The sequence below is a fragment of the Triturus cristatus genome, chromosome 3_1 (assembly GCF_964204655.1).
Source record: "Triturus cristatus chromosome 3_1, aTriCri1.1, whole genome shotgun sequence".
NCBI lineage: Eukaryota > Metazoa > Chordata > Amphibia > Caudata > Salamandridae > Triturus > Triturus cristatus.
Window position 1 is genome coordinate 667,900,085 of NC_140583.1, and position 19,355 is coordinate 667,919,439.

Sequence of the window (19,355 nt, forward strand, 5' to 3'; positions counted from 1 at the left end):
CATTTTAACTTTTTGTGGAGGGCATACATGTCCCCTGCAAAGCTGCACTCTTTCGATAACACTAGGACACATGCATGCCCCAAATGTGGCACACAGTATGCTGACTTTTCACACATGACTTGGAACTGTCCGAAAGTGGCCAAATATTGGAGAGACATATATGTGGGCCTTAGTCAGATGACTGGGCTAGAACGTCAGCCAACCCCTCAGATCGCCCTTTTGGGGTTCGTCAGGATAATCCCTAAGAAAGTACGTCGATACACATCAATGGCTTTACTATTAGCTAAAAGGGAAATAGCGGTAGCCTGGGGAAGCAAGCGTAATCCTACTGTAAAAACGTCGTTAAATAGCCTTATCTTTTGTAATACGAACAGTGATATTTACTCGACCACATTACCGACCAGGTCTAGACCAAAGGATATATGGGGCCCTATGAAAGTATACCTGTCAGAAACGGTATAATCCACTCCCACCCTCTCCCAGGCGGAATAGTTCCCACAGGAGTGGGATGAAGTCCACTTCCCCTTCCTAGAAATCAATCAAAGACAGATTGCAAATTGTATTATTACTATGGAAATTGTGAGATCGCCTTGTTGACGAGAGAAATGTCTAAAGTTCAAGTTGATTATAAACATAAGTTGTATTATTTCCTGTACTCACTAACTCATGCTTGAAAATTGCCAGATGATGTCTTTACTTTTATTTTCAAAATGGTAAATAAAGTTAAAAAAAAACTTTTCAACCTTTCTGTGATTCTTTTGAATGAAAAATAATTTGCAGGGAGATTTTGGAGATTAACTGCTGTCTCTAGTATGTGGTATATAGAATATGAAAGTCCAGACAAGTCACTCTCAAACACAAGATGGAATATGTATGGAATGCACTGTTGAAATCTTGTATCCTCTGAATATAATCATGTTTACCGGTATTCAGCTGCTCGCATCTGTACAGGATGGTCATCATGGTGGATACCTGCTTTAGTGTGAAACACTTTTGGAAAACAGCAAGCCTCTTAACTTTTCTCCCACACACTCATGTGAGCTCTTTTTGCTTGTTTGATTTGAACCAGATCAATAACATCACCCATGACTACTTTAGAATGCAGAGAATGGATGCTGTAGTTTTCATAAATTTCTTCTGATCTGGATTGATCCACTTTTTCAACCTGTCCACTTGATGGTATTCTTTCATCCTCCATATATGTTGTATCTTGAACCACATCAACATTTTTAATATGAATAATATTTTGTACCTGGTATAATGTTGCTTTTTTTACTTTGTTAAAATCCACTAACTCTTGCCAGATATTTTTGCTCTTTTTAAGGACACCATTTACAGGAATAATATGTGGCTCATAAACATCTATGTGTACACCAACAGTTTCAGAATTCTGTTTAAAATGAAAAGGTAAGTACACAACTCTTACTTTAAGACCTTTTGGAAGCTCAATTGGTGGCCACTTCCCGGTCTTTGGCTCCATATGAATAATAACCTGAAATTGGTGTATATATTATATGAGAATTGATTCATAAACATGTAATTCTTGAAGTTCTTCTGGAACTGTTACTAACTCCTCATTTTCCCTAGTCTCCTGTTCAGGACCAAAGAACTGTAACTGAACATCTTCACAAACCTTCCCTACGTCTGCTACTGTACCATGCAATAGAGTTTTATTAATCTCTCCTAAACATAAGGCAGGAGTTTGAACTTAGGATAGTCTCTCTAACCAAATTTTGCATTTTGGAGTGGTGAACAGCTACATTCCTGAAATTATTAAAGGGCTTCTGCAAACATTCCTAGATAGACATGCCAGTGAATGTCACTGTCAATTAGTATGTTTTCCCATTTTGCTTGGATCTGATCCTTGCAAAATGGCAATTTTCAGTTTCAGACCTCTGCTTCGAAACTCACATAGGAAAGTTCTGAATAAATCAATTGATTCCTGAAAAAAACGATGAATACTACTACAGATCCAGTTGCATACAGGGGCCTGTCTACACTTTCCTTGCAACTCTTCAGCTATCACTTCCTCTACATTCCTAGGAACCATCTCATCTTTTGCAATAGCAGTACCATCTTTTATCTCATAACAAAGATCAGTTGTATCAATTGTATGTACTAGTGTGTTCTCTTGTAAATAGCTTTCCTCATTAAAATAGGGTTCTGTACTAGAGCTGTGCTTCCATTCCCCTTTAAAAATTAATTGAATTAATAAGTATTTTTTAAGGTTTTGTTTCTTCATACACAATACTGTTTTGTCTAGTTTCCTCATTTTGTGTTCAATATCAAGGTAAATAATTTCCTCTTCAAAGAAAACGCTTTGTCAATGGCACTCTCAATATATTGCTTTTGCTTAATTGCAGCACTTTACCTCTTATACTTCTTCTTCCTTTGTAGAAAATTATGTATTACTCTAGTTCAAAAGATTTTAGCTCGTAACTCTTTAAACTCTCCATGACAATCTGCCTATTTTTTTAGAAAATTTCCTACTTACAGAAACATGTATGCCTTGATTTTTTTCAGTTGATTTCGAAATTCAGTTTTTACATAGGACGTTTCTCTCATTCTGCATTTTATGACATCTTATTTTCTGAAACTTCTTGATACTCAGACCAGCTTCTTTTTTTTCCTCTGCATATTCTCCACCTTACTTTCTTTCTCTATCTCAGTTTTAAGTAGGTAATGCTGTTACCTCTCTTTCTTTCTTCTTTGTCTCTTCTCAGGCATTGTACTTCCTTTTCTTCAAATAAAAGTGGATATCTGGAAAGCAAATAAATAGTAAATTAACCTCTACATTAAGCGACTTTACTAGTAATTCACTGAGTAACTTGTGTATGCGTTATTCTATACGTTGTAAATAGTTATTCAAGTGGTAGTTTTCTTTTCAACTTTGCTCTGTTTCTTACAGTAGGCACGTCTAACTTTGTATCCATCTACCTCTCTTGCTCGTAGGTATGAGTGATAGGCTGACTATATTAGTGTATGTATGAATACGTCTATGTGTGTATCAGTGCATGTATTAGTGTTTGACACAGTCTATTATTATGTATCTCACTGTCTACCTGGATCTGTATCTACCAGTATTATTCTTTGATGCCTATATTACTAGCTACATCATTCTCTATCACAGTGTCTTATTCCCTGCATCAGTGTGTCCTTGAGTGTGTTAGTTGTTGCATTACAGTTTGACCAGGTGTCTTACTGTGTTAATTGCTATGTGCATAGTTATTTTAGTGAATAGATTATTGTTTCTAGGGAATATCAGTGTCTGGTTTGGATGTGTTAGTAGCTGTATCAGTGTGTGCATAGGTGTACTAGTGGCTCCATTACTATGTACCTGTGTGTCTAAGTGTGTTACTGTATGCATAACAGTGTAATTCAATGTGTCACTGTAAGTTTCAGTGATTCAGGATATCTTAGCATATGCATCAGTTACTGTCTGGGTATGTCAAGGTATGCTTCAATATATGCCTAGCTGTGTCGGTATATGCATTAGTGTATGCCTGAATGTGTTAGTGTACAAAGGTGTTTGTACCTGACTGTTTTAACATATTGATGAGTGTATGTATTTTGTTTTTGCAGTTTTATATAGTGCAAACTCAACCTGAAGGTATCAGAGCGCTTTCCATGAGCACCAGCTGCATTACAGACAGACAGAGACACATTCATTTTTAAGGCATGGGAAGATTAAGTGGTGTCCCGCCAGACTTGAACCGGGTTGCCTAGCTTCAAAGTGTGATGGCCCCATTTCTGTTCTCTTTATATGTTAATGGGTTTGAGAAGCAGTTGGTAGATCTTGGGGCAGATTGTCCACGGGTAGGTCGCCGTAGTGTCCCAGCTCTAATCTATGTGGATGACATAGTACTAATAGCCAGGACAGCTAATGGGTTGAGGCGCTTATTGGATGGCTTTTGTAAATATATGACTGTCCTCAATCTAAGTTTGAATCAGTCAAAAACCCATGCCATGGTCTATGGGCCGAAAAAGAAGGAAAACCCTGCTTTTATGGTTAATGGTGACAGAGTATGTGCTGTTCCCACATTTTCTTACTTAGGGGTCCTTTTTGACAAATATCGTACATGGAGACCAGTAGAGCTGTGGCCTTTTCTAAAATGGTGGAGGCTGTTTTTAACTTTGCTAGTAGACTGGGACAGGAGCCAGCCGAGGAAATAATAGGCATTTACAGGGTCAAGTGCTGTGCAGTTGCATCTTATGGGGCAGGGGTTTGGGGCATTGGTGACCATGGAAGATTGGTAATTGTAGAAACGGCTTCCTCAAAGGTTACTGTCTCTCCCCATCAGCACTAGCTCCTTTATTTGTCACTTAGAGATGGGGTTACACCTCATTAAAGATATTGAAAAAATACACACACTGTTATTGTGGCTTCGAATCTGGATAAGGGACCAGACAGTTTTAATAGGGCTATCCTTACCAACTGCTTCAATTGGATCATTGTCTGGATATTTCTTGGTTAAAGTACATCTACCAGACATCCCAGAGTTTGGACCTTGATGATTTGTTTTAAAACTGCAGGTAATCTTAAAGCAAGATTTGCTGCCACACAGAAGACTACATTTTTAGCTTATCGTGAGGACCATAGACTGCAGAGGGAGGCTCATAAGCACAGCGTTCAAGCATATGCAAAGATTACAACTAACTCTGGCCTGACTTCATACCTAATGTGGGTGAAAAATGAGCATCATAGGTTTCTGTCGGTCATGATTAGGTTTGGTACAGTTCTCAGTGTGTGCCTTTACTTATATGTTACTCATTGTGACTGGTGAGTAATGTTAGGACCACTTTAGATGCACTGGAGTTCTTAATTTACAATGGTACCTTCTAAAAGTAATGGACTACCGCTTTTAAAAATGAATTGTTTAAATTACTGTGTAGCATCCCTCTCCCTGGGATGTATGACGTTACAACGCACACTTTTACAACGCATGCACTTACAACGCATGCACTTACAACGCATAATCCATTACAACGCATGACATTACAACGCATGACACTACAACGCATTTTTAAAAAATACCTTTACAACGCATTACCATTACAACGCATACTACCTTTACAACGCATACCATTACAACGCATAATATTAAATTACATTTAAGGTAAGTATTAGATAGTATAGGGGTAAAAATTACTATTCTAACTCCAGGGGGTGCAACAGTAGGGTAAGTGTTGGATAGTGTAGGGGTAAAAATTACTATTCTAACTCCAGGGGGTGCAACAGTAGGGTAAGTGTTGGATAGTATAGGGGTAAAAATTACTATTCTAACTCCAGGGGGTGCATCAGTAGGGTAAGTGTTGGATAGTATAGGGGTAAAAATTACTATTCTAACTCCAGGGGGTGCATCAGTAGGGTAAGTGTTGGATAGTATAGGGGTAAAAATTACTATTCTAACTCCAGGGGGTGCATCAGTAGGGTAAGTGTTGGATAGTATAGGGGTAAAAATTACTATTCTAACTCCAGGGGGTGCATCAGTAGGGTAAGTGTTGGATAGTATAGGGGTAAAAATTACTATTCTAACTCCAGGGGGTGCATCAGTAGGGTAAGTGTTGGATAGTATAGGGGTAAAAATTACTATTCTAACTCCAGGGGGTGCATCAGTAGGGTAAGTGTTGGATAGTATAGGGGTAAAAATTACTATTCTAACTCCAGGGGGTGCATCAGTAGGGTAAGTGTTGGATAGTATAGGGGTAAAAATTACTATTCTAACTCCAGGGGGTGCATCAGTAGGGTAAGTGTTGGATAGTATAGGGGTAAACATTACTATTCTAACTCCAGGGGGTGCATCAGTAGGGTAAGTGTTGGATAGTATAGGGGTAAAAATTACTATTCTAACTCCAGGGGGTGCATCAGTAGGGTAAGTGTTGGATAGTATAGGGGTAAAAATTACTATTCTAACTCCAGGGGGTGCAACAGTAGGGTAAGTGTTGGATAGTGTAGTGTAATATTATGCGTTGTAATGGTATGCGTTGTAATGGTAGTATGCGTTGTAATGGAATGCGTTGTAAAGGTAGTTTTTAAAAATGCGTTGTAGTGTCATGCGTTGTAATGTCATGCGTTGTAATGGATTATGCGTTGTAAAAAATGCGTTGTAATGGTAGTGCGTTGTAAAAGTTGCGTTGTAAAGGTTGTTCCCCCTCTCCCTGAGATGGATATATTGGCATATGGACATATTAGTTGGTCAAATTTACTTGATTATATATAATCTTTTTGTCACAGTTTGTGTGCTGCCAATGCTGAGGCATTCACTTCAAAGGGGGCTATGTGCATCACAATACTTTGTGAGGTATGGGAGTATGGGGTTGGATGTTTAAATACAATAGATGATTGACAGTAGTATAATGACGGTCTTTATACCTACCATTTGATGATATAGTATACTATGTAAACTGCAACCTCTTCTATATACATCTAAATGGATTTTTCTTAGAGGATTGAGTTGCTGCAATAATTAATTGAAATAACATCAAGTGAAAGGACTGCATCTGAGGACATGTGCAGAGGAGGACAAATTATAGAAAGGTATGTCGTTTTTATAATTATGTGAATTTGTTTATAGTAGATGATCTCTGCAGTGAGATAAGAAGATGCCAATTTAAGTGAATTTATGTATATTGGGCGATCTCTTTAAATAAGATAAGAGGACGTGGATGTAAGTTTTGGTCTTCAATAAAATGTGTTTTTGAAAGTGGTAACCAGGAAATGTTGTTTCAAATGAATTAAATGGATGCTAAGTTAAGCCAGGTGTGAGCTACACCTATTGTTTAACTTACAGTTAAATAGGATTGAATCTTGGGAATTATATATCTTAAACCTTTTCTAGCTTGCTTATGTCACATTAGGTATCAACAACAAATCCAGTTATTGATATGTTGTGTGCTTATTTTAGTTCAGCATGGCCTGAAAGAAAGGAGTTGGCTGTCATCCATGTTATCAAAATGAAATAACAACTGGAAATAAACAAATATTCATCTGGAGCAAAGACCTGCTGACTAATTTCTTTGGGTGCACCTTCCAGTGCTTTGTTCTTAAGGTTTTTCCGTTTACAGAAAGTGTCAAACAAAGGCTGACACTTTGGTTGTAGTGCACCATACTCCAAAACTGAAAGGAACTGTTTGGAGGTGCAGGCCCAGAGTTCCATCGTTGTTAGTGTTGAGTATATACACTTTGCACATTATATTATTTTTGTAAATGTTATGTCTCACTGAGAAAGAGTTTATCTTTCACCTTTTTTAAAACAAGTCAATATTTGGTATACTAGAGCAGGTTTTATTTACAGTCACTGCCGGATCAGCTGATTTCTCATCTTACCACAGTTAGTATTCACAGGGCCATTAGGCAGAGAACTGTAGTGTTGTCCAAGAAATATGACCTTGTGCACTATTTCTTTACAGATATCTGGTGAGGGTGTGATATTTATGCAATTTTATGATGTGATGCAATGTTTTAAATCTGCTTTGCTTTTATGTTTTTTTATTGTTTCTTTTATGATCACGATTTTGATTGAATAAAGATTGATTGATTGAGTGTATGCATGAGTCAGTTAGTATATGCATAGGTATGTGTCAATGTCTGTTATTATACATCAGACTGTACGTGGCTCTGATACTTTCAGCACAGGTGTGTGCCAGCCTGACTCAATGCATTAATCAATGCATATTTTGTTGTGTCAGTTTATACATGATAAAATGCCTAGAGCTGTTACTGCATGCAGAAGAGTTTTATTGCTTGTCTCAGTGGCTACATTAGTGTATACCTCCCTTTTTTTACTCTTAACAATTTTTTAATCTGCTTTACTGATAATTGTACTTTTTTAATTTCATCATACACTCTGTTTTTATTGCCTTTTACTTTTTCTAAACATCCTAGTCACTTTTATCCACCTTATACCCACTCATGCCTTCTTCATCAAATCATTTTTAAATACTACAGCTTCATTAACATACCTGCTAAATGTGAGTGTTCCTCTGTCTTTTCATTTCTCAGTATCAGTTTGTATATATTTTTTTAGAAAGTACACAAACACCAAGCACAGGAATGGTATACCATATTGTGTGCAGATTTAGATTCCGTATATAGGTTTCCCGATTTATGCCCTTATATAGGTACAATTCACATTGCCCTTATTTGGACATAGAAATCTGGCCCTTATTTAGACATTGTCCGTACAAACCAAATACAGGCATGGCCACCTACATCTGTCCATCCATATCACAACAAATTCTTGGAAAACCAGACCCTTAAGCCTTTAGGAATTTCCCTCAGCTTGAATATTGATTTCTCCAAGAACTCATCAAGTATGCATGAACATCTATTCTTAAGGGGTTCATTCATGAAGCTCCTCTGCCTGACTTTTACATCAATACTGGCATTCCTAGACACCTTCAAGGTATAAATATACCAGCACTTGCCCTGGCAAATTGAGGGTCCCGGAGGATTCGATCCAACCCAGACTACGCGGTTCGCCACGGCAAGTTCGGAAGGGGATCGAGTTCCAGCCTGATGCACTGACCTGACGCTGCCATCCTCCTCGCAGAGAATCCAGCTCCAGTGCTCTTGGACTTCCCTTGCGGGGGTTAGACTATCGAGTCCAGAAAAGAGATTCCAACCTCTCTCATTCTAAGGTATGGAGCTGACTAGAACTTAGAGAAACTTTTGGCAACTCTTGGCTAAACTAAAATATATCTAGCTATACTTTAGAAATAGCACCTACTTCAAACCTTGTGCTGCACTTAGGTTAGGTACACTGGGGTAGAACAATTTAGAAGCATCATTTAACATTTTAGCTTATGTTATTTATGTATGTATTTTGATTAAATATATGTCATAGCTACAAACCATGCTATTGTAGTATTATTTTATCTTAGTGCTAACCTCGTACCTATTGTACTTCGCAGTCTATCTTACGATTGTAGCAATTCATATCTCTTGCATGAGAAATAAGACTGTTGAATAAACCCTTTTATTGAAACGCCCGTCTCTTTATTTCTGTGCAACTCTGTAGAAACAAAGCATGCACGATTGACTGAGTGAAACTGTTATCTATTGTTTCCACGATTCTGAGACTGTTCCGATTCTAAAGGGAAACAAAGTTGTCATGTTTATGCGGTTGTCAGAGACTAATCCCTTCTTGTATATTCGAAAAGTTTCTAGTGACCTCTGAGTTAGCTGGCACACAAAAGTAATTAAGTTTAATATACTCGATAGAGACATACTGACCTTAGTCCTATGTCAAATCAATAGTGTATGTTATTCCAATGCGCAGAGCCTATCAGGGATATAGGAACTACACTACATTGCGCCCAACGGTTTGGTAAGGCACTAACTTAAAGCTAGATACTGAAGTAACTCAGTCGTGCTTTTCTCAGAGACCCTCTACTCATAAAACTCCATAAGACGTCTGGAGTGGGTAGGGATAATATCCGCCATAGCTGAGTAGGACAAAAGTCCTATGTATTAGCTGTTTGGTTTTGTTCAAAGTTGAAGGATACAGTGTTCCAAAATATTGTGCACATTATCTTTGTTTCCTTGAAACTTGCTCTGCATTTTTCATTTAAACAATGTCCGACCACAGTGATGTTGTTGTTGAAAACGGTACAGCTGCGTCTGACGTTACAGGTTTTAGTGAAAACGAAGCGGGTGTTATACACATCCCACCAAATTTAAGGAGAGCCATCACTCCGAAACTTATAAAACATGGCCTAACACCAAGAGGTGGTAGAGCAGGTTTCGTGACAGAGGCACGTGAATCTCACCAGACAGAGGTATTCTATTCATGGATAGTATTCCCAGAATCAAATCCAGTAACACACTTGTTTCACTTCTACAAAGACGATGAACAACCTGAGGAATACATTTCTTTCGAGGATATTGAAATTCCACTCACATACCAGGAGCATGAGCTCTGGTTTAAAGGCGCCCTAAAATATTACAATCACATTACCAGGCTCGGTCTACTAGGTAGACCAGGAGCAACATGGCCGATTTTAGCCGGCTACACACCTCTTCCTGACATTGAAGAAATGCCAGATGTGGATCTACTAGCTCAACTCAAGGATCTAATCAAAATGTATAGACAATTGGTTCAATATGTCATGCGGACTTTCACAGTCCAACCACCATTAACCATTCAAAACCCAACCCCTCCTCAAGGGAATACACTAAAAATCACTCCACAGACTTTACACACAGTCATGGGTAAAATGCCCACAAAATGTGAACAAATTCCATTCTGGATAGCTCAAAAAATTACTTAAATTGAAGCAGTATTTCCCAATACTAGCCCTTATGAGAAACACAGAATTCTAACAATTTGTTTACCAATGGGGATCACACCACATCTGGAAGACTGCACCTCTTGGGGCACAGTCTTTGCTGCAATCTACACAAAAACACATGGTGTTCCTTCTATGGCGGTAATACCTGAGGTCCTGAAACAGATTCAAAACGAATACGGGGCAGAGCCTGCTCTGAATTTAGGTATGAAGTTATTTAAAAATTTCGACCAGGTCTCAACAATAATATTATCTAATATTAAAGGAGAAGCAGCATCAGTGGCAATCCGCCAAAAACTAAGGGAATTTGATGTAACAGAACAACCTCAAGAACTAGCCAGAATAATTGAAAAATCCTATGAGGAATTAGGCAGAGACAGTCTGGGAGGGAAACCAGTAAAACCACAACTGTCTGAAAGTCCTGATAAGGTCTTTCTTAAAAACACTCCTACATCTTCTAAAAGGAAGTGGGAAAATAGCAAACAGTATTCCAAAGAGAAGCGTTCTCATTCCCGAGGCAGGTCTCCTCCACAGAAGGAGCCCTCTAAAAGGAGGTACAACCTCAGGAATAGGGATAATTTGAGAAAACCTGACAGATATCAAGATAATGATACACGTTCCTCTCGTACCTTTCAGATATCGTCAAAGACATCCGAAAGAAGAGAACAGTCAGAAAACAAGGAAGAACGGGTGAAGTCCAAAGACGTTCAACACGTTCAGAAAAATAAAGCAAAACCTCAATTCTCCAAGAAAAAGGTAGCAGGTCTGAAGATCAGACACACTGAGAATACTGAGACCCCAAATCAGGAATGGAGATTGGGCCCAGGCCATGCTGGACAGTGCAGCAGAAGTTACAATAGCTCGCCAGAACCTGAAGGGACATCTGGAGACAGTGGACTTGAATGAAGACATACAAGTTGAGACTGTAGACACCAGGGTTAGTTCTCCACATAGGTTATATGAAATAACTCTCCGGATGGAGGGAGACATACCAAGAAAAGGGAAAGCACTCATTTGGGAGCATCTTTCAAAGGGTTATTATATACTTCTAGCAGGACAGGAATGGCCACCAGAATTTGTCAGGGAGTGCCACATGGCGAGGCCATCATTATGCCTGCATTCTCCAACCATGTTCCAGTTCATTTAAAATATACATTAGCCAGGAAATGGGCAGTAGCCCAAGTCCCAGCACTGTATAAAAATCATGTAGGATGGGATGAGGACTCACCTCACCATAAAATCCAGTTAAAAAATCAACCGACTGCACAAAGGCAGTACCCAGTTAAGCAGGAAGCTAAAAAACATGGGAGATTTTAGATCAACTTGAATATCAGGGGGTGATTGAAACATGCACCTCATCAATGAACAATCCTTTGTTTCCTGTCTCCAAACCAGACAACACATATCGTCTAGTTTTGGATTATAGACACTTAAATTCCTGTTGCAAAACATTTGCAGTGCAAAATGCACATAGTACAGCATTAATTAATAACATTGTGCGTAAAAAGTTAAACCCACATTAGAGATTTAAAATGGTTTCTTTTGTCAAAATATTGCACAAGAAAGCAGATATTTGACCGCTTTCTCAATAATGGGGACACAGCGTCAATTTTGTCGACTGCCCCAGGGATTCAAAAACAGCCCGGGGTTATTCTCAGCAAGGGTAACAGAGTTACTACAAATGTATGATGATGAGGCATTGTCGTATGTCGATGATATATATCTGACAGACGATGACCTGGATAAGCACTTGAACAGGTTGAGCACCATAATATTGGGCTTCACCTCAGAGGGTTACAAATTCAACTTTAAAAAGTCAAAAATTGCCCACCCCAACGTCCTTTTCCTAGGATATGAACTATCAGGTGAAGGCAAAAGCCTGGCAGCCAACTTTTTGGAAAAGTGTGCGCTGCTCCAGCCTCCAAAAACGCTGAAAAATAATACATCGATTCTAGGTTTCCTGAATTTTGGAAGAACTTACATTTTAAATTACGCAGAAAGGGTTAAACCTCTCTACGAATTAATCAAAACTGATTTTAAAATCACACATTGGACACAAAAACACACAGAAATTTTGCGTTCACTACAAACAGACATGTTAGCAATGAAACACTTGCAAACACGCGTAAATGTACGCAACTTAGCGATCCGAATAAGTCCGGATCAATGCGGATTCACCTACTTAACTTTTAACAAAGGTGAAAAAGTACCAATTACATACAAATCCCACTTACATTTTAAATTACGCAGAAAGGGTTAAACCTCTCTACGAATTAATCAAAACTGATTTTAAAATCACACATTGGACACAAAAACACACAGAAATTTTGCGTTCACTGCAAACAGACATGTTAGCGATGAAACACTTGCAAACACGCGTAAATGTACGTAACTTAGCGATCCGAATAAGTCCGGATCAATGCGGATTCACCTACTTAACTTTTAACAAAGGTGAAAAAGTACCAATTGCATACAAATCCCACTTGTATACACAAGCAGAAATGAAATTCACTTCTACAGAAAAAATTCTGACAGCAGTTCAAACCGCTGTAGCAAAAGAAAGAGCCCTAGCACAGGGGCAACGCATTATGGTTTGACTCCTGTACCAGCCCTAGAGGCAGTTACAAAGGCTAGCATTCCAAATGCAAAAGCTTTACATCCAAGATAGATACAATGGGTTAATTCTCTTGCTGCAACTGATGTTGAATATGTTTTTGATCCATATTTAAAAACACAAGCATTCCTGCAATATGAGCACGAATGTCCACTGCCTACTGAAATTCTCCCCCTTGACCAGTACGAATTTATAATTTATACTGACGGATCTGCACAACCCGCTATGGAGAGTAAACAAGCTTACAGTGCAGCGTGTTCTATCATTAAAGGTCACATGCAAGCATTTAAGATGGCACTGGGAAACACGGATAGCGAATTCCCCACACTCATAGTGTGCGATTCTTTTTACTGTGTTCAATCTTACAATGAATATTTACAGAATAGGATTCAAAATGGTTTCAAAGATGCAAAAGGTGGCACAATCAAGCACAAATTGCTTTGGGAACAAGTAGTTCAGTTGCGAAACAGACTACAGAACACTCACGTGATACACACGCTGAGTCACCAACGCGATGGCGTTCACGTTGAAGGGAATTCATTGGCTGATGAAGCTACGAAAGGGGCTGTGCAAACGGCTTCCGTAGCTGCAATCACTCGTTCAAAAACAAAAATAGACAGCAAAATAATGCTGGCTGTCAATGCATCAAGCAAAGGCAGCGGTGCAGCATTACCTAAAAAGTTTCCACTCAAATACTCATATATAATTGATGCGAACAATGTTCCATTTGCTTGAATCCCTGGAGTGGGGGATAGAGTAATTCCAAACATGGAACATAGACTAGGGCTAATCCTAGCAGCACATGAAGGGCTCGCCTCTGCCCATGCAGGTGTTTCCACCACAGTAGCATTATTAAAACAAAGGTAGGAAACAGACTAGAAATTATGTTTTGGACTGTGAGATATGCCAGAAGATAAAAGTCTGTACTGTGAAACGTCCTGCGCAGATGCCCCTGTTAATTTCAGATAAACCATTAGATTGTGTTTACCTGGAACGCTGCGGTCCCTTTCAAAGGGATGGGAACTATAAATATATCATGGTCGCAGTGGATTCGTGCTCTAGGTTCCTATGGATGTGGCCTAAGCGCTCGGCTGACGCTCGAACTGTTATAAAAGATTTGCGAGTCTTTATCAGCATGTTTTCTTTATTTTCCTTTTCCCTGTAAAGGAGGAAGATGTGTAGTATACTTGTACTACACACAAGATGGCCACTTGTGGTAACTATCCCATGTTTTAAGCTTTCTTTTGAATTCTGTTTCTTTATTTTTCTTTTCCCTGTAAAGGAGGAAGATGTGTAGTATACTTGTACTACACACAGGATGACCAGTTGTGGTAACTAGACCTTCCTTTGTGTTTCCTATGCCCCAGCCTCCCAGAATACCTGTGTGCATTCTATCTTGTACTGTTGGTTAGTTCCACTCTTGTCAGTTGATGGTCTGGTCAGCTGGCGAGGTGTGTGTCTAGCTGTATCTTACAATAAACCTACTTGTAACTAATAAGAAGTGTCCACGATCTATTTACAACACAGCACATATGCAATAGGCACACTACATTCTGACCAGGGTCCTGCGTTTAGCTCTAGGGCTAACAAAGAAGCCATGGCCAGTCTGGGCGTAGCATTGCGGTATTCTTCTCCATTCCATCCTGAGGGAAATTCTGTTGTGGAAAGAAAAAACCGGGACATAAAGCAGTCTATAACAGCTAGGGTATTAGGTTCGGGTGATGGGTGGGTCAAACATTTATATGGGGTCCAGTGCGCAATAATCAACTTGCCAAGAAGTTCTCCAGGGGGTGTCACTCCATATGAGGTCCTGTTTGGGACTAGAATGTTGGTTCTGGACTTAGATATGAAAGGCACAGTGGTGGAAAACAAACAATTTGATATCAAAGATCGTTTGGCTGTTTTACAGGACTTAAATGAACTTAGAACGCAACAAAGCAACGTGGTCCTGATGCCAACCACCACTGAGAAAAATCTGGCCGTCCCCGCAAGGCCTGTCTGGATCCCAAAGCTTGGGGATCTAGTCAGAGAAAAGATCGCGGACAAGAAGGAATTTGGGCCTTCTTACAGACATCCAGTACCTGTCCTAGCAATCCACGGATCAAGAACAGTACTTTTGCCGCCCCTTGCTGGTAAAAAGGAGAAAAGATTTGTGTCCATCGACCTGATCAAACCACACTATGTGGCCGATACTGAACAGTAGAACAAGTGGACTCCGGCAATGTAGCAGACGCACTCCTCTAGCTACAATCCAAGAGGTTCAAACTGAGGGACTCATCACCTTTGAATATTCAACAGCAAGAAATAGAGGACTAAGCAACAATGCTATGGACCTTGTACCTCTTGAGACCCAAATAACAGTTCGTCCAGATACACCTGTTTCCAACGAAGTAACAAGAGATCAACTGGTGCCAGCAATTTCATCAAATACGGATGCAATTACAACCATTGACAGAACTGCTTCTGGCTATTTCATGAACTTTTATACATTTTCTGAGGATCCCAGCGAGCCTGAAACGACACCAGTACAAAGAACTTTCAAAGAACAAGCAACAGACTTTTTACATCTACTGGAAAAGACTTATATGGTTTCACCATGGATTGAACTATGGATTGTTTTGGGAATATTCTTCTTTCTACTTTGGTTAGCTCTGGCAATAACACTGGGTATGCTGATTAATGGAAGATATATTCAAATGGACACAGCAAGTAAAAGAGTGAACTCACTTCTCCAGCCACACAAATCATTCCATCATGAAGCAAGAGACTTGTCAACAGTGAACATCACAGCGATTCCTATACCAGATGGTATAGTTTGGAACAAAACAGAATATGACATTTTTGGCCCGTCAGAGCTTTTGAAGATTCCACATTTATTTAAAATTTAATTAAGTGACTTTATGACCTCCAGTACTTTTTCTGATGATTGGGACTTCGAGACTGTTAATAATATGATGTCTGATCTAGAGATGTCAACTGCATTCACTAATAATGAATATTTACAAGGTTCATCAGAATATGAACAACTGTATTGTTATAACCACTATGGTCATCATTTCTTACATAAATCTGCAACACCTAGAAACGTATTTATGTATAACCAATGGGAACATTGTCCTACGCCACCAAAGGGTAGCTCGAAAACATTTGCAATGAAATTTCCATATTTTTCAGGGTTTAATATCTCGAATGCAGAGACATTTTACTTTAAGAATGCTAATAAGATGGGAATGAATACTATGTTAACGAATGCCAAACAGATTTATTCTACAGCCTTTATTGCCCAACTGTCTAGACAGGGTTACGACTTTTGGAAAGATAACATTGAGACAAAAACTGTCTGGGGTACTAAAGATTGGCAAGTACATGGAATAGAAGCTTTGTTTAGAGCCTGTATCATCCCTGAGCAAATTATGTTTTTGAACGACACTGTCCAACAAACCTCATGCCTTGGAATAGCCAAGATAAAAGACATGAACACTCCGTCTATACCTGCAGCTACAAGTGAAAGCACTACAGAGGGGGAGGTCGACGTACATACTATTTTGAAAAATAACAGATCAGATCCCGAATGGAAAAAATGGTTGCTCTGGCCCTTAGACACAAACAACTGTCAAGATAGATTCCTGAACAAGACACAAGGTTTTACCTTTCATAGCCCAGACCCACGTTATGTCCAAAGACAGCATCCGGGGGTAGTAACGACTTACAGTGTCGGGAAACTTTGCCTTGATTGGCTACAGGAAGCGACACTAGAGGATGTAAAACAACACTTAACTTTATTTCAAGAAGGCGCAGACCTTAGGGAATTCTTGCTAGGACCAAGAAAACCGCGTCAAAAACGTTTCATATATGCCGGTATCTACGCTGCTTATAATGAAGCATGGAAGGCCACCCAAGCAGAGACTGCAAAACGAAGAGGAGAAATTGATCGTATTAATTTAGAGAAATCTCTCTCTGTAGTAGACAATGGGTTAACAACTCTGTCGTCCAGGATATATTCTTTGGACAGCATTGTATCCTCTGTCATAGACATCACTGAACATGACTTGGTCATGTTGCAACATGGTCAGTCACAGCTACGTTCTATCATGCTATTAGGCTGGACGCTTCAAAACCTGCATTCTGGCTATGTCCCTTGGCGTTTAATCAATACTACGTCACTGTTTTCAGAATTCAATCTCACTGATAGACAGATCAAACTGGCACAAAGGGGAGCAGACTATACGGTGCTGAGAATTGAAAAATTGGAGAAATTACCATTCACAGTGGTTAAAAAACAGCTACTGAGTGGATCATACATGGTAAGATTAGTGTGCCTGTTACGACTTTCCATTTTCAGTATTGCCTAAAAATATACCAGCAGGCAAATATGAAAGGTTGGGTAAAGAATACATCAAGACATCCTGGGATTTACCTTACACACACAGTGTAGGGGACGTGAAGTGCTTCTTAAAGGTGAATACTGTAAACACGCACTAAGCGGTTCTCTCCTTTGTCAGGGTATTAACTTACACGGGGCCTGTGACGGTTCCACTACAAACTTATCCTGCCACCTGCACGGTTCACCGGCAGCACTGATTAATCCAATCTTTGGTCAACTTTCAAATGGGAGTTACATTATGTTGAATGATCACAGCTGCTGTGGCATCCTGCCAGGTATCCCATATCTAGTAACGGTTACATCAAGGGTCACTTGCTGTATGCAAGTCTTGTTTCCTCAAATAGACATAGTCAGGGAGTCGCCTTTATGGCCTTCACTGAATATCTCTTCTATACGAATTGATACTCTAAGCAGAATGAAAGCCATTCTTTTACAAAAAACTGTGCTTTTGACCTCTGCCAAAGAAACCTATGATCTCCAAGTCGCAAGGACTTCTGCGGAGATACATATCCTTTTGTATACAAACTGCCCTGTGCATTTCTCAGAAATGTTAGGTCGTATCTTAAACATATCTGATACGAGCGGTATTGTACATGTAATAAAGAATGTGTGTGCAGGACTGTTCGCACCTTTTCAAGCAGTCCTCTGAATTTTTCCAAACTTCGTGCACTCTGTGTTTGGCTGACTGCTGCTCCTTTTAGCACTCGTTGCAGGGACACTATTTTTGCTCCTATTGCTAAGATAGGGCAAGCCAAATCACCAGCGACACCCAGTTCACCATGGAAAGAACTCTATTGGAGATGAAGTGTCGTGAGTGCATCATCCAAATTCTGGGTTTACCTCATCTACGAAAATTAAACACCACTTGGATTCTGTCATTCAGACCAATCTGGCAAGATTGCATCTTACCTGTTCTACGCTGCCTGCTATGCGGTGAAGAATGCATGCTGGACATTTGTCAGACACTCCCATCAATCATGCCTACGGATATCGATACTCTGCTGGACCCAATAATGGCCCATGCTATGTGTTGTCCCCAGCGGCTACCAATCCTGATGGCGGCATTCATTGAAATCTCACAGACGCAACATGCTACTGCTAAGGTACGAGAGGAAACACCAGGCGCGCAGGTAACATCCAATCCGGACATTGCTGATGCTTCCCATGCTGAAGGTGATAGTTCGCATCTATGTGCTGTTGATCTTCTACACAAGGTATTCCAACTCTCACCCACAACGGTAGACGACTTGTTGTAGACAGGATTGGAACATTTTATGTTTTCTCCATCCCCACACACTGACTTTTGATTCAGGCACACAGTGTTCCGGAGAGACTCTGAATTTGGACTTCATTCTTTTTCAAACGTAATACTTACTTTGGAACTTTTTCTATGATTATATTTTGTTTTTTTCTCTCTCTTGCCAGTCCTAAAATTGTATTTTTCATTTTCTGGCACAGTAATCTGCTTATAGTAGAACTATTCATAGAGAACAGAATTCTTTGATAACACTTCCAGGGACAGTATGCCACCTTGTTATGAATAACAATTTGACTTATGTAACCTTATATGAAATAGTTTCGGCCCCATTTCATCACATGTATATATTTTGGTTCATTCATTTAGCATTCCAATGTGATCCTATGCTTAGAATGGAACATTTCCTTTAATATGTACAACACTTTGTGCACAGCAATGGTTTGGTAATGTATATTTAGAACATATGTTTTAGATATGTTTATAGCTTATTTTAGCAAACCCATGCGATACTCTGTTCTAAGATATGTTTAGAACATTTAGGATTTATTACCGTCGTTCATACGAAACTGGAGTGGGTGTTGTGTGCAGATTTAGATTCCGTATAAAGGTTTCCCGATTTATGCCCTTATATTGGTACAATTCACATTGCCCTTATTTGGACATAGAAATCCAGCCCTTATTTAGACATTGTCCGTACAAACCAAATACAGTAAAGGCCACCTACATCCATCCATCCACGTCACAACAAATTCTTGGAAAACCAGACCCTTAAGCCTTTAGGAATTTCCCTCAGCTTGAATATTAATTTC